General features: G+C 45.5%; 1 long non-coding RNA gene across 1 annotated transcript; it reads left to right on the top strand.

Annotated features, from left to right (window-relative positions):
• The first annotated feature begins 549 nt into the window (after positions 1-549).
• LOC128640310 (uncharacterized) lies at positions 550-1,391 on the top strand. The gene is made up of 3 exons (XR_008399326.1): positions 550-713; positions 1,157-1,241; positions 1,331-1,391. It is a non-coding gene; the product is annotated as an uncharacterized LOC128640310 (long non-coding RNA).
• The last annotated feature ends 9,545 nt before the right edge of the window (positions 1,392-10,936 follow it).

The following is a 10,936-nucleotide window of genomic DNA, read 5'->3' as shown; positions in this document are numbered from 1 at the left end:
GGTCCGGCATCTAAACTTACATTCTTGCATTTCAAATAAAGATACCAAGAGAATGAAGAAAATTTGATAATAGGAGTAAATTAGACAGTTGCTTAAAATTTCATGCTCAATCTGAATCACGAAAGAAAATTTTTGGTTAAAGTGTCCCTTTAAGTACATTTTTCTTAAACCTATTGAAGAACCCACAGATAGTTGATCCAGTTCCCTGTTACTTTCCCTGTGACATCAAATCATGGCTGAAACCCCCTTTTCTGGCAAGGAGTCAGATGATGTGCATTGAAACCTAGCCTTTGTCTATTCAATGATAAACTTTATCATTTATTAGCCTCGGAACCCTTCCCTTATATCTCTGCACATATTGTTTTCTCCTCCATCATTATGTACACAAAGTCCAGTCATCAGGATGCAATATGGCAAAATAGAGACCTTTCTACCATAATATCCCTCTTCCTCTCTCCCTACTGCGTGTGCCAGGGGGCACAGTATTTCTGGGGTGTCTCCAATCGCTGTTTGATTTGCTGCTAATCTTAATCTTCTTTTGTAGGATCCTTTAGGAAGTCGCATTGCCCAGTGGTTGGATCAGGAGTCTGAGCACGGCATTGTGTCACTGGAAATCCAGTTAATTCCGGATGCTACTCTTGGTTACTACAGAATCACAGCTGAGAGAGAATCTGGGTTTGCAGTGGGGCAGGGGTTTTCTGTAGAGGAAATTGGTACGTTCTATTTCTGTATAAATGTATGAGATTGTGATATTCCACATAGTGTTAGATCTGCTCCAGACTTGATCAAATACCTGGGTGTAAGTTTCACATGTGACATAAAACATGTATCTTCACCCCACACAAATATATTTATGTTATTGCATTGACTCTTTTACGTTAAGGGGTCTTCTCTGCAGTTAAATATCTGTTTCTTTTCAGTCTTGCTCCAGCTGTTGCATTACATTATCAATTGTAAATTATTATTATTATAATTAATAAAGAACCAACCTAAGGTAAATACATTGTGATAGATTTATCATAGGAGTGAGTCCACGGAATAAATAAATAAAACTAATGACGACAATGAAGACAAATCATTTTGTAATCTGTTCTTATATCTTCTTTGCATAAACCTCACACCAATCTGACTCATTTTCCTGTTACATCTATTGCAGTGTTACCCAGATACAGCATCTCTGTTTCTTCACCAAACACCCTCAGTATATTAGACGAGACTCTGACGTTTAATGTCACTGCCACGTACGTAACATTTTGTTATTTTTATAAATACTAACGTTGCTGTTTTTATATAATCATTTCTGTAAATAGCTTCTATTGTCCTCTCCCAGGTACACGTATGGGCAACCAGTACCCGGCTCTGTCACAGTCAGATGTTGCAGGAATTCAGGGTCTTATGGTAGAATGCAAAACTGTTACAGAAACAAGGACGGTGTCTGCGCTAATATCACAGGGCAGGTGAGGGGTTGTTAAAGGCAAATTGTAACAAAAAACAGCTTGTGCATATGAGAGATGCTGAAACATATGCATTATATAGTCAAAACCATTTAACCTCTTAAGGACATATGACAGAATTTTTCCGTCATAAAACAATTGAGCAAACTGAAAGCTGTGTCCTTAAAGGGTTAAAATAAATAATACTGCTGTATATAAATAAATAATAGTGATGTATATAAATAAATAATAGTGATGTATATAAATAAATACTACTGCTGTATATAAATAAATAAATAATACTGCTGTATATAAATAAATAATACTGCTGTATATAAATAAATAATACTGATGTAAATCTGCTCTGGATGATGAGACCAACTCCCATAGCTATTGGTTAAAAGGTACACACCTGACAAACATATAAAGAAATATTATCAATTCCTCACAGTAACCTCCAAACAGATCCTCTCAAGCAGAAACAGCAATTGAAAAGTCCAGAGAAAGGGTTAAAGCTTAAAGTTATTTTTTTTTCATAAAAAGCAAAGTGCATATAACATAGGACTAAGAACGAGCTAACGCGTTTTGTACAGTACCACTATAGTGCTTACTTAATCAGTGAGAGAGCACGGACAGTTTTATAGGTGAGTATGTAATCAGCAGGTAGTGATATAAAGTGTCAGCATTGGTGCACTCACCTTTGCTAAGGAGGAATAATCTATTCTTAACATCTCACATATTTAAAACAACAACAAAAATTTACATGATAAAATAATTCCAAAAATAATAATCAAAATGGCAGCATACTGATAATATTTATAATATGGTGTTAAATAGAATCAAAGAGAAAATAAGTATTTATAACCTAACAGTATGTACAGTATTTATTATGGTGGGCTATTGGCAGTATATGGGTTAATAGGTTACAAAGTTTATTGCAGTTGGCTATTGGCGGAATAGGGGTTAATAGGTTACAAAGTTTATTGCGGTTGGCTATTGGCGGTATAGGGGTTAATAGGTTAGGAAGTTTATTGCGGTGGGCTATTGGCTGTATAGGGGTTAATAGGTTAGGAAGTTTATTGCGGTGAGCTATTGCGGATCAGGTCCGCAAGACTTCGCTAAATGCGGAGAGCAATACGCTCTCCGCATTTAACATTGCACCAGCAGCTCACAAGAGCTGCTGGTGCAACGCCGCCCCCTGCTGACTCGCGGCCAGCAGGGAGGTGTCAATCAACCCGATCGGGTTGAATTGCGGCAAAGTCTGTCCGCCTGCTCTCCTGGGCTTGGGGCCTCCTGGGGGGTTCCTGCTGGCGTCTATCCTCTGCGCCTTAGGTGCAGGGACAGTCACACGATGCAAAGTCCCAAACAAGTTTGCCAAGGCCGGCTCCCAAACAGTTGTTCTCCCACAAGTTCCAGTGTCCTTAAGTTCCATGGCCACACTGCCTCCCTCTGTGACACTCTTTTGAGTACCGGCTGACTCACCCACAAATAAAGCCAGTGCCGGTTTCCCAGTCATAGGTGGAAGTTGCTCCTTGGCGGGGCTGGAAAAACACGGGTGTCCAAACTTGTGGCACCAACTGCATGAGCGGCTACCCCCTGTGAGAAATACTTTGGGACGAGAAAAGAGTAGAGACCCTGCCAAGCTACTGAGGGGAGAGGCCATCTGTCTCTTCTCCCGAGAAGGAGATCTACCACTAGGGAGGGAGGTCTGCTACCTCCGCTCCATGGGAAACTGCTCTGCCGCTGGGGAGGGAGACCAACTGTCTCCTCCCCCGGGAAGGGGTTCTGCTGCTGGGTAGAGTTATCGACATCTGTCTCTCCCTGCAAGGGTTTAAGTGTAAGGGTAGGGAGGATGACTACCTCCACTCCCAGGGGGTGGCTCTGCCGCTGGGGAGAGAGACTGACTGTTTTCTCTCCCAGAAAGGGGTTCTGCGTAAGGGGAGGGAGGACGACTACCTCTGCTCCCAGGGGATGGCTCTGCCGCTGGGGAGAGAGACCGACTGTCTCCTCTCCCTGCTCCTGGCTCTGCCACTGGGGAGAGAGACCGACTGTCTCCTCTCCTAGGAAGGGGTTCTGCGTAAGGGGAAGGAGGATGACTACCTCCACTCCAAGGGGATGGCTCTGTCGCTGGGGAGAGAGACCGACTGTCTCCTCTTCCTTTACCTGGCTCTGTCGCTGGGGAGACAGACCGACTGTCTCCTCTCCCAGGAAGGGGTTCTGCGTAAGGGGAGGGAGGATGACTACCTCCACTCCCAGGGGATGGCTCTGCCACTGGGGAGAGAGACAGACTGTCTCCTCTCCCAGCTCCTGGCTCTGCCGCTGGGGAGAGAGACAGACTGTCTCGTCTCCCAGCTCCTGGCTCTGCCGCTGGGGAGAGAGACCGACTGTCCCCTCTCCCAGTAAGGGGTTCTGTGTAAGGGGAGGGAGGATGACTTCCTCCACTCCCAGGGGATGGCTCTGCCGGTGGGGAGAGAGACCGACTGTCTCCTCTCACGGCTCCTGGCTCTGCCGCTGGGGAGAGAGACCCACTGTCTCCTTTCCCAGGAAGGGGTTCTGCGTAAGGGGAGGGAGGATGACTACCTCCGCTCCCAGGGGATGGCTTTGCCGCTGGGGAGAGATACTGATTGTCTCCTCTCCCTGCTTCTGGCTCTGCCGCTGGGGAGAGAGACCGACTGTCTCTTCTCCCAGGAAGGGATTCTGCGTAAGGGGAGGGAGGATGTCAACCTCCGCTCCCAGGGGATGGTTCTGCTGTTGGGGAGAGAGACTGACTTTCTCCTCTCCCTGCTCCTGGCTCTGCTGCTGGGGAGAGAGACCGACTGTCTCCTCTCCCAGGAAGGGGTTCTGCGTAAGGGGAGGATGACTACCTCCGCTCCCAGGGGATGGCTCTGCTGCTGGGGAGAGAGACTGATTGTCTCCTCTCCCTGCTCCTGGCTCTGCCACTTGCGAGAGAGACCAACTGTCTCCTCTCCCAGGAAGGGGTTCTGCATAAGGGGAGGGAGGATGACTACCTCTGCTCCCAGGGAATGGCTCTGCTGCTGGGGAGAGAGACCAATTGTCTCCTCTCCCTGCTCCTGGCTCTGCTGCTGGGGAGAGAGACCGACTGTATCCTCTCCCAGGAAGGGGTTCTGTTTATGGGGAGGGAGGACGACTACCTCCGCTCCCAGGGGATGGCTCTGCTGCTGGGGAGAGAGACCAATTGTCTCCTCTCCCTGCTCCTGGCTCTGCTGCTGGGGAGAGAGAGACCGACTGTCTCCTCTTCTGGGAAGGGGTTCTGTGTAAGGGGAGGGAGGACGCCTACCTCCTCTCCCTGGTTTCCTGGAGCTGTTTCAGGTGCTGGGCAGAAGCCAGCGGCTCTCTGCCCTGTTGCCAGCTGTTCTGCTATGGTGACTCCCTGGTCCAAAACCATAAGCTCGGAGCCAGACTGCTGATCAGGATCCAGCAGCCCTGGTTCCCTTATTCTTTGTTGCTCCTCCTCCACGGTCGAGCTTCATGAATCCCAGACGCTGCACCCGAGATCTGTATAGCCTTGGCACGCTACTTAACGAGATCTAGCAGCCTTTTGTATTCCTCGACCAGTGCCTCTTCCTGGTCACTTATAAAATCCAGATCATCTAGTAGCTAGGATTCCTCCAAGAGATCCAGCAGTTCTTCTTGGAGCTCCGAGATATCCTCCAGAACCTGGTCCATCTCGCTCCCAAACTGTGGGTCCTCTGTCCTTTTTGTAAATAGCAATCCAGGGCCACTGAAGCCAGAGCCCTCTGTGGGGGAGCCATCCTCCAGCAATGGCTGCGCTTGGATAGCGAGCCATTGGAGGGCCCGATAGCCGTCCTCCACCCACATCTCTTGCTGGACCAGTCTATGTAGAACAGATAGCCATTTCTATTTGGCTGTTTTCCCAGGAAAGGCACTCTCAAGATCCCCGGAACCCATAATCATTCATGGGGAGGACCTTTCCATTGTCCCACTCCTGTTGAAGAGTCTCCCACCAGAGGTCCCGGAGGATCAGGTCCCTCTGTTCCAGCTTATCCTGTAGGTAAATAGGACCGTCCAGCTGGGCCAGTGCCTCCTGTACTCTCCTTAGAAATTCGACTTCGATAGTTACCGGCTACTGTGGCCCTTCTCCTCTGTCAGCAGGAATAATGTAGAAGAAGCAGATCCCACTGCTGGCAGCCAATGTGACGGTTACCCCGGCTACCCCAACTGAGTAGCTCTGCCAAACGGGTCCTGCTTCCTCCCTACCGACTGCAGCTATGTAGCTGGCACGTGACCACAGGCTGTAGCCACCCCTGATGCCCGACAGCACCAGTATTCAGGATCCCACCCTGTGGCAGACTCCAGATACAGGCTGCTATGTAGTCCAGGAAAGTGATTTTAGCAGGAGTCCACCCAAATAACAAGACATACTAGCATTCAGGTGAAACAGGAACTGATTTTATTGTAAAACATACACTCCTTTTATACACAAAGCTCCTCTTGATAAGACACTGAACAATTCCACAATTTTCCCACCATTCCCGCCCAGCCAGACAGACCATAGTCCCACAGAATCCCAGGACCCAGGTGAGACGATTTCAGGGTGATCCTGGGGAGCACTTCCAGGGTGTCATTTGAAAGCTCTCGGTCCCCAGATGCAACAGTCCAAAAAGCGGCAGGATTCGTTACTGGGGACAGAGATACAGCCCATTGAAGTTATGGGGGTTGGGGAATCCAAAACCCCCGGTTCCCAAAGGAGCTTCCCTCTGGTAATCCCCCCACCTCTTGTCCTCCCTAGGGGCTACAAATCCCCAAAAGAGCGGAGCTCTTGGGCAAAGGGCCGCTGGACCAAACAGGGGTAAGGTTAGTGGGTGTCCTGCTGTTCTGTGGCCGACCAGGAGTTCCAGGAGCCCTGCCAGTCTGAGAGGGGTCAGGCGGGTGTCCATTGTAAGGTGGCTGACTGGGAGTTCCAGTAGCCCGTCCAGCCTAGGAGGGTTTTTCCCGGTCATAGATCAGCTCTTTCATGACCAAGTGTACACAGCAAAACAACACATAGCACGCATCTGGGAGATCCCATAAGCCATGAAATGGCCAAACCTAATGTAACGGGGAGTGAGACTTGAAGTAGGGGGGTGTGGGTAGCCTTAGCTGTCTGGTATCCATGACAAATACTATAATATAAATACGATCTAAAAGCCACTAAATGCTGTCAGAATCACTAACAAGTCAATACTATGATGTAAATACGATCTAAAGGCCACTAAATGCTGTCAGAATCACTAACAAGTCAATACTATAATATAAATACGATCTAAAGACCACTAAATGCTGTCAGAATAAATAACAAGTCAATAATATAATATAATACGATATAAAGACCACTAAATGCGGTCAGCATCACTAGTAAGTCAATACTATAATATAAATATGATCTAAAGACCACTAAATGATGTCAGAATCAGACAAGTTAATACTATAATGTAAATACGATCTAAAGGCCACTAAATGCTGTCAGAATCACTAACATGTCAATACTATAATATAAATACGATCTAAAGACCACTAAATAGTGATGTCGCGAACATAAAATTTTCCGTTCGCGAACGGCAAACACGATCTTCCGTAAATGTTCGCGAACGGGCGAACCGGGCGAACCGCCATAGACTTCAATAGGCAGGCGAATTTTAAAACCCACAGGGACTCTTTCTGGCCACAATAGTGATGGAAAAGTTGTTTCAAGGGGACTAGCACCTGGACTGTGGCATGCCGGAGGGGGATCCATGGCAAAACTCCCATGGAAAATGATATAGTTGATGCAGAGTCTGGTTTTAATCCATAAAGGGTATAAATCACCTAACATTCCTAAATTGTTTGGAATAACGTGCTTTAAAACATCAGATGTTTTATCGATCAGGTAGTGTAAGGGTTACGCCTGCTTCACAGTGACAGACCAAACTCCTGCAGCGGGTACAACATCATCATCATCACACCGTACGTCCATGTGTGTAATGCTGCCTGACTGAGACATATCCCCTGTTATCTACATCCTCTGGCAATAATGGTTGCGCATCACTTTCTTCCAACTGATGTGTAAATAACTCCTCTGACAGATCAAGTGAAGCGGCTGTGGTGCTAGTGTTGGTGGTGGCGGCAGGCGGGCGAGTGGTAACTTGAGAGGTGCCCGAAGCTAAGCTGGAGGAGGATGGTGCATCAAGGTTCCGAGCGGAAGCTGTAGAAGATTGGGTGTCCTGTGTTAGCCAGTCAACTATGTCCTTAGAACTTTTCGAGTTCAGGGTACGTGGCCTCTGAACACTGGGCATTATTCTAGGGCCAAAGGGAATCACAGCACCATGAACACGACGGCCTCTGCGGGGTGGCCTGCCTCTACCTGTAATTTTTTTTTCGATTAGTGGTACTATGCATGCAAGCTACTGTGACAACAGATATGAGTGGCACTGTGCACTGGCAGAAGTTGGCAGAGTAGACGCTGTAGGCCTGACACACACGCTTGCAGACAACTAACTGCTATTCAATCTATTACAGTCAAAAAAAATTTTTTTTTTTTAAATGTACACTACTGTTACACCAGATATGAGTTGCACTGGTGTGACACTGTGCCCTGGCAGGCACTGAAACGCACACGTGTGAAGGAAACTGACTGCTATTATTTCACAGTCAAAATTCTAGTTTTTTTTTTAATGTACACTTCTATTAAACCAGATATGAGTTGCACTGGTGTGATACTGTGCCCTGGCGGGCCCTAAAACGCACACGTGTGAAGGAAACTGACTGCTATTATTTTACACAGTCAAAAAAGTGTTTTTTTTTTTTTATGTACACTACTGTTACACCAGATATGAGTTGCACTGGTGTGACACTGTGCCCTGGCAGGCCCTGAAACGCACACGTGTGAAGGAAACTGACTGCTATTATTTCACAGTCAAATTTCTAGTTTTTTTTTTAACCTCTTAAGAACCAAGGCTATTTTTCAATTTCTTTCCCTTAAGGACCAGGGCTATTTTTACATTTCTGCGGTGTTTGTGTTTTGCTGTAATTTTCCTCTTACTCATTTACTGTACCCACACATATTATATACCGTTTTTCTCGCCACTAAATGGACTTTCTAAATATACCATTATTTTCATCATATCTTATAATTTATTATTAAAAATATTATAAAATATGAGGAACAAATGGAAAAAAACACACTTTTTCTAACTTTGACCCCCAAAATCTGTTACACATCTACAACCACCAAAAAATAACCATGCTAAATAGTTTCTAAATTTTGTCCTGAGTTTAGAAATACCCAATGTTTACATGTTATTTGCTTTTTTTGCAAGTTATAGGGAAATAAATACAAGAAGCACTTTGCTATTTCAAAACCACTTTTTTTCAAAATGAGCGCTAGTTACATTGGAACCCTGATATCTGTCAGGAATACCTGAATATCCCTTGACATGTATATATTTTTTTTTAGAAGACATCCCAAAGTATTGATCTAGGCCCATTTTGGTATATTTCATGCCACAATTTCACCACCAAATGCGATCAAATAAAAAAAAAATTGTTCACTTTTTCACAAACTTTAGGTTTCTCACAGAAATTATTTACAAACAACTTATGCAATTATGGCATAAATGGTTGTAAATGCTTCTCTGGGATCCCCTTTGTTCAGAAATAGCAGACTTATATGGCTTTGGCATTGCTTTTTGTTAATTAGAAGGCTGCTAAATGCTACTGCGCACCACACGTGTTTTATGCCCAGCAGTGAAGGGGTTAATTAGGGAGCTTGTAGAGTTAATTTTAGCTTAAGTGTAGTGTAGTAGACAACACAAAGTATTGATCTAGGCCCATTTTGGTATATTTAATGCCACCATTTCACCGCCAAATGCGATCAAATTTAAAAAAAATTTTAATTTTTTCGCAATTTTAGGTTTCTCACTGAAATTATTTACAAACAGCTTGTGCAATTATGGCACAAATGGTTGTAAATGCTTCTCTGCGATCCCCTTTGTTCAGAAATAGCAGACATATATGACTTTGGTGTTGCTTTCTGGTAATTAGAAGGCCGCTAAATGCTGCTGCGCATCACACGTGTATTATGACTAGCAATGAAGGGGTTAATTAGGTAGTTTGTAGGGAGCTTGCAGGGTTAATTTTAGCTTTAGTGTAGAGATCAGCCTCCCACCTGACACATCAGACCCCCTGATCCCTCCCAAACAGCTCCCTTCCCTCCCCCACCCCACAATTGTCCCTGCCATCTTAAGTACTGGCAGAAAGTCTTCCAGTTCTAAAAAAAAAGGTTTTTAAATTTTTTTATTTTAGCATATTTACATATGCTGTGGTGTAGCATCCCCCCTTAGCCCCCAACCTCCCTGATCCCCCCCCCAAAACAGCTCTCTAACCCTCCCCATCTGCCTTATTGGCAGCCATCTTGGGTACTGGCAGCTGTCTGCCAGAACCCAGTTTGCAAAAAAAGTAGTTTTTTCTTTTTTTTTTTTTTTTTCTGTAGTGTAGCTTCCCCCCCCCCACAGACCAACCCCCACCACCTGCCTGATCTTTTTTTTTTTTTTTTATTCCTTTTTTAAAAAAAATTTACACCAACTATTTCTGTAGTGTAGCGGTTCCCACCCGCTCCCTCCCCATGCACGCGCCCGCCCCCGCCCTCCCGTACACGCACGTGCGTCCGTGCGCGTCCCCGTACATCCCTGCCCACGATCCCGCCCCCCTCCACTGACTGCTATTATTTCACAGTCAAAAAAGTGTTGTTTTTTTTAAATGTACACTACTATTACACCAGATATGAGTGGTGGCACTGGGCAAGTGGGCACAGTATACGCTGTGAGCCTGACACACACACTGGCAGGCAGGCAACTGCAATTAGATTAAACAGGAAAAAAAAAAAAGCAGACTGATGTTCCAGCCCTAAAAAGGGCTTTTTGGGGTGCTGTCCTTACAGCAGAGATCAGATGAGTCCTTCAGGACTGTAGTGGGCACTTTATACACTAGCCTAGCTATCGATTTCCCTATTAAATCAGCAGCAGCTACACTGTCCCTCCTCTCACTAAGAATGCAGCTTCCGAATGAATCTAAAATGGATGCTGTCCAGGAGGTGGGAGGGTCTGGGAGGGAGGGTCTGCTGCTGATTGGCTGGAATGTGTCTGCTGGCTGTGAGTTACAGGGTCAAAGTTTACTCAATGATGACGAATAGGGGAGGGACCGAACATCGCATATGTTCGCCCGCCGCGGCAAACGCGAACAAGCTATGTTCGCCGAGAACTATTCGCCGGCGAACTATTCGCGACAACACTACCACTAAATGCTGTCAGAATAACTAACAAGTAAATACTATAATATAATATGAACTAAAGACCACTAAATGCGGTCAGCATCACTAACAAGTCAATACTATAATATAAATATGATCTAAAGACCACTTAATGCTGGCAGAATCCCAAACAAGTCAATACTATAATATAAATATGATCTAAAGACCACTAAATGCTGTCAGCATCACTATCAAGTCA

Source organism: Bombina bombina, chromosome 9, assembly GCF_027579735.1.
Source record: "Bombina bombina isolate aBomBom1 chromosome 9, aBomBom1.pri, whole genome shotgun sequence".
In the NCBI taxonomy this organism is placed as follows: Eukaryota; Metazoa; Chordata; class Amphibia; order Anura; family Bombinatoridae; genus Bombina; species Bombina bombina.
This window is presented reverse-complemented; position numbering and strand designations above follow the sequence as displayed.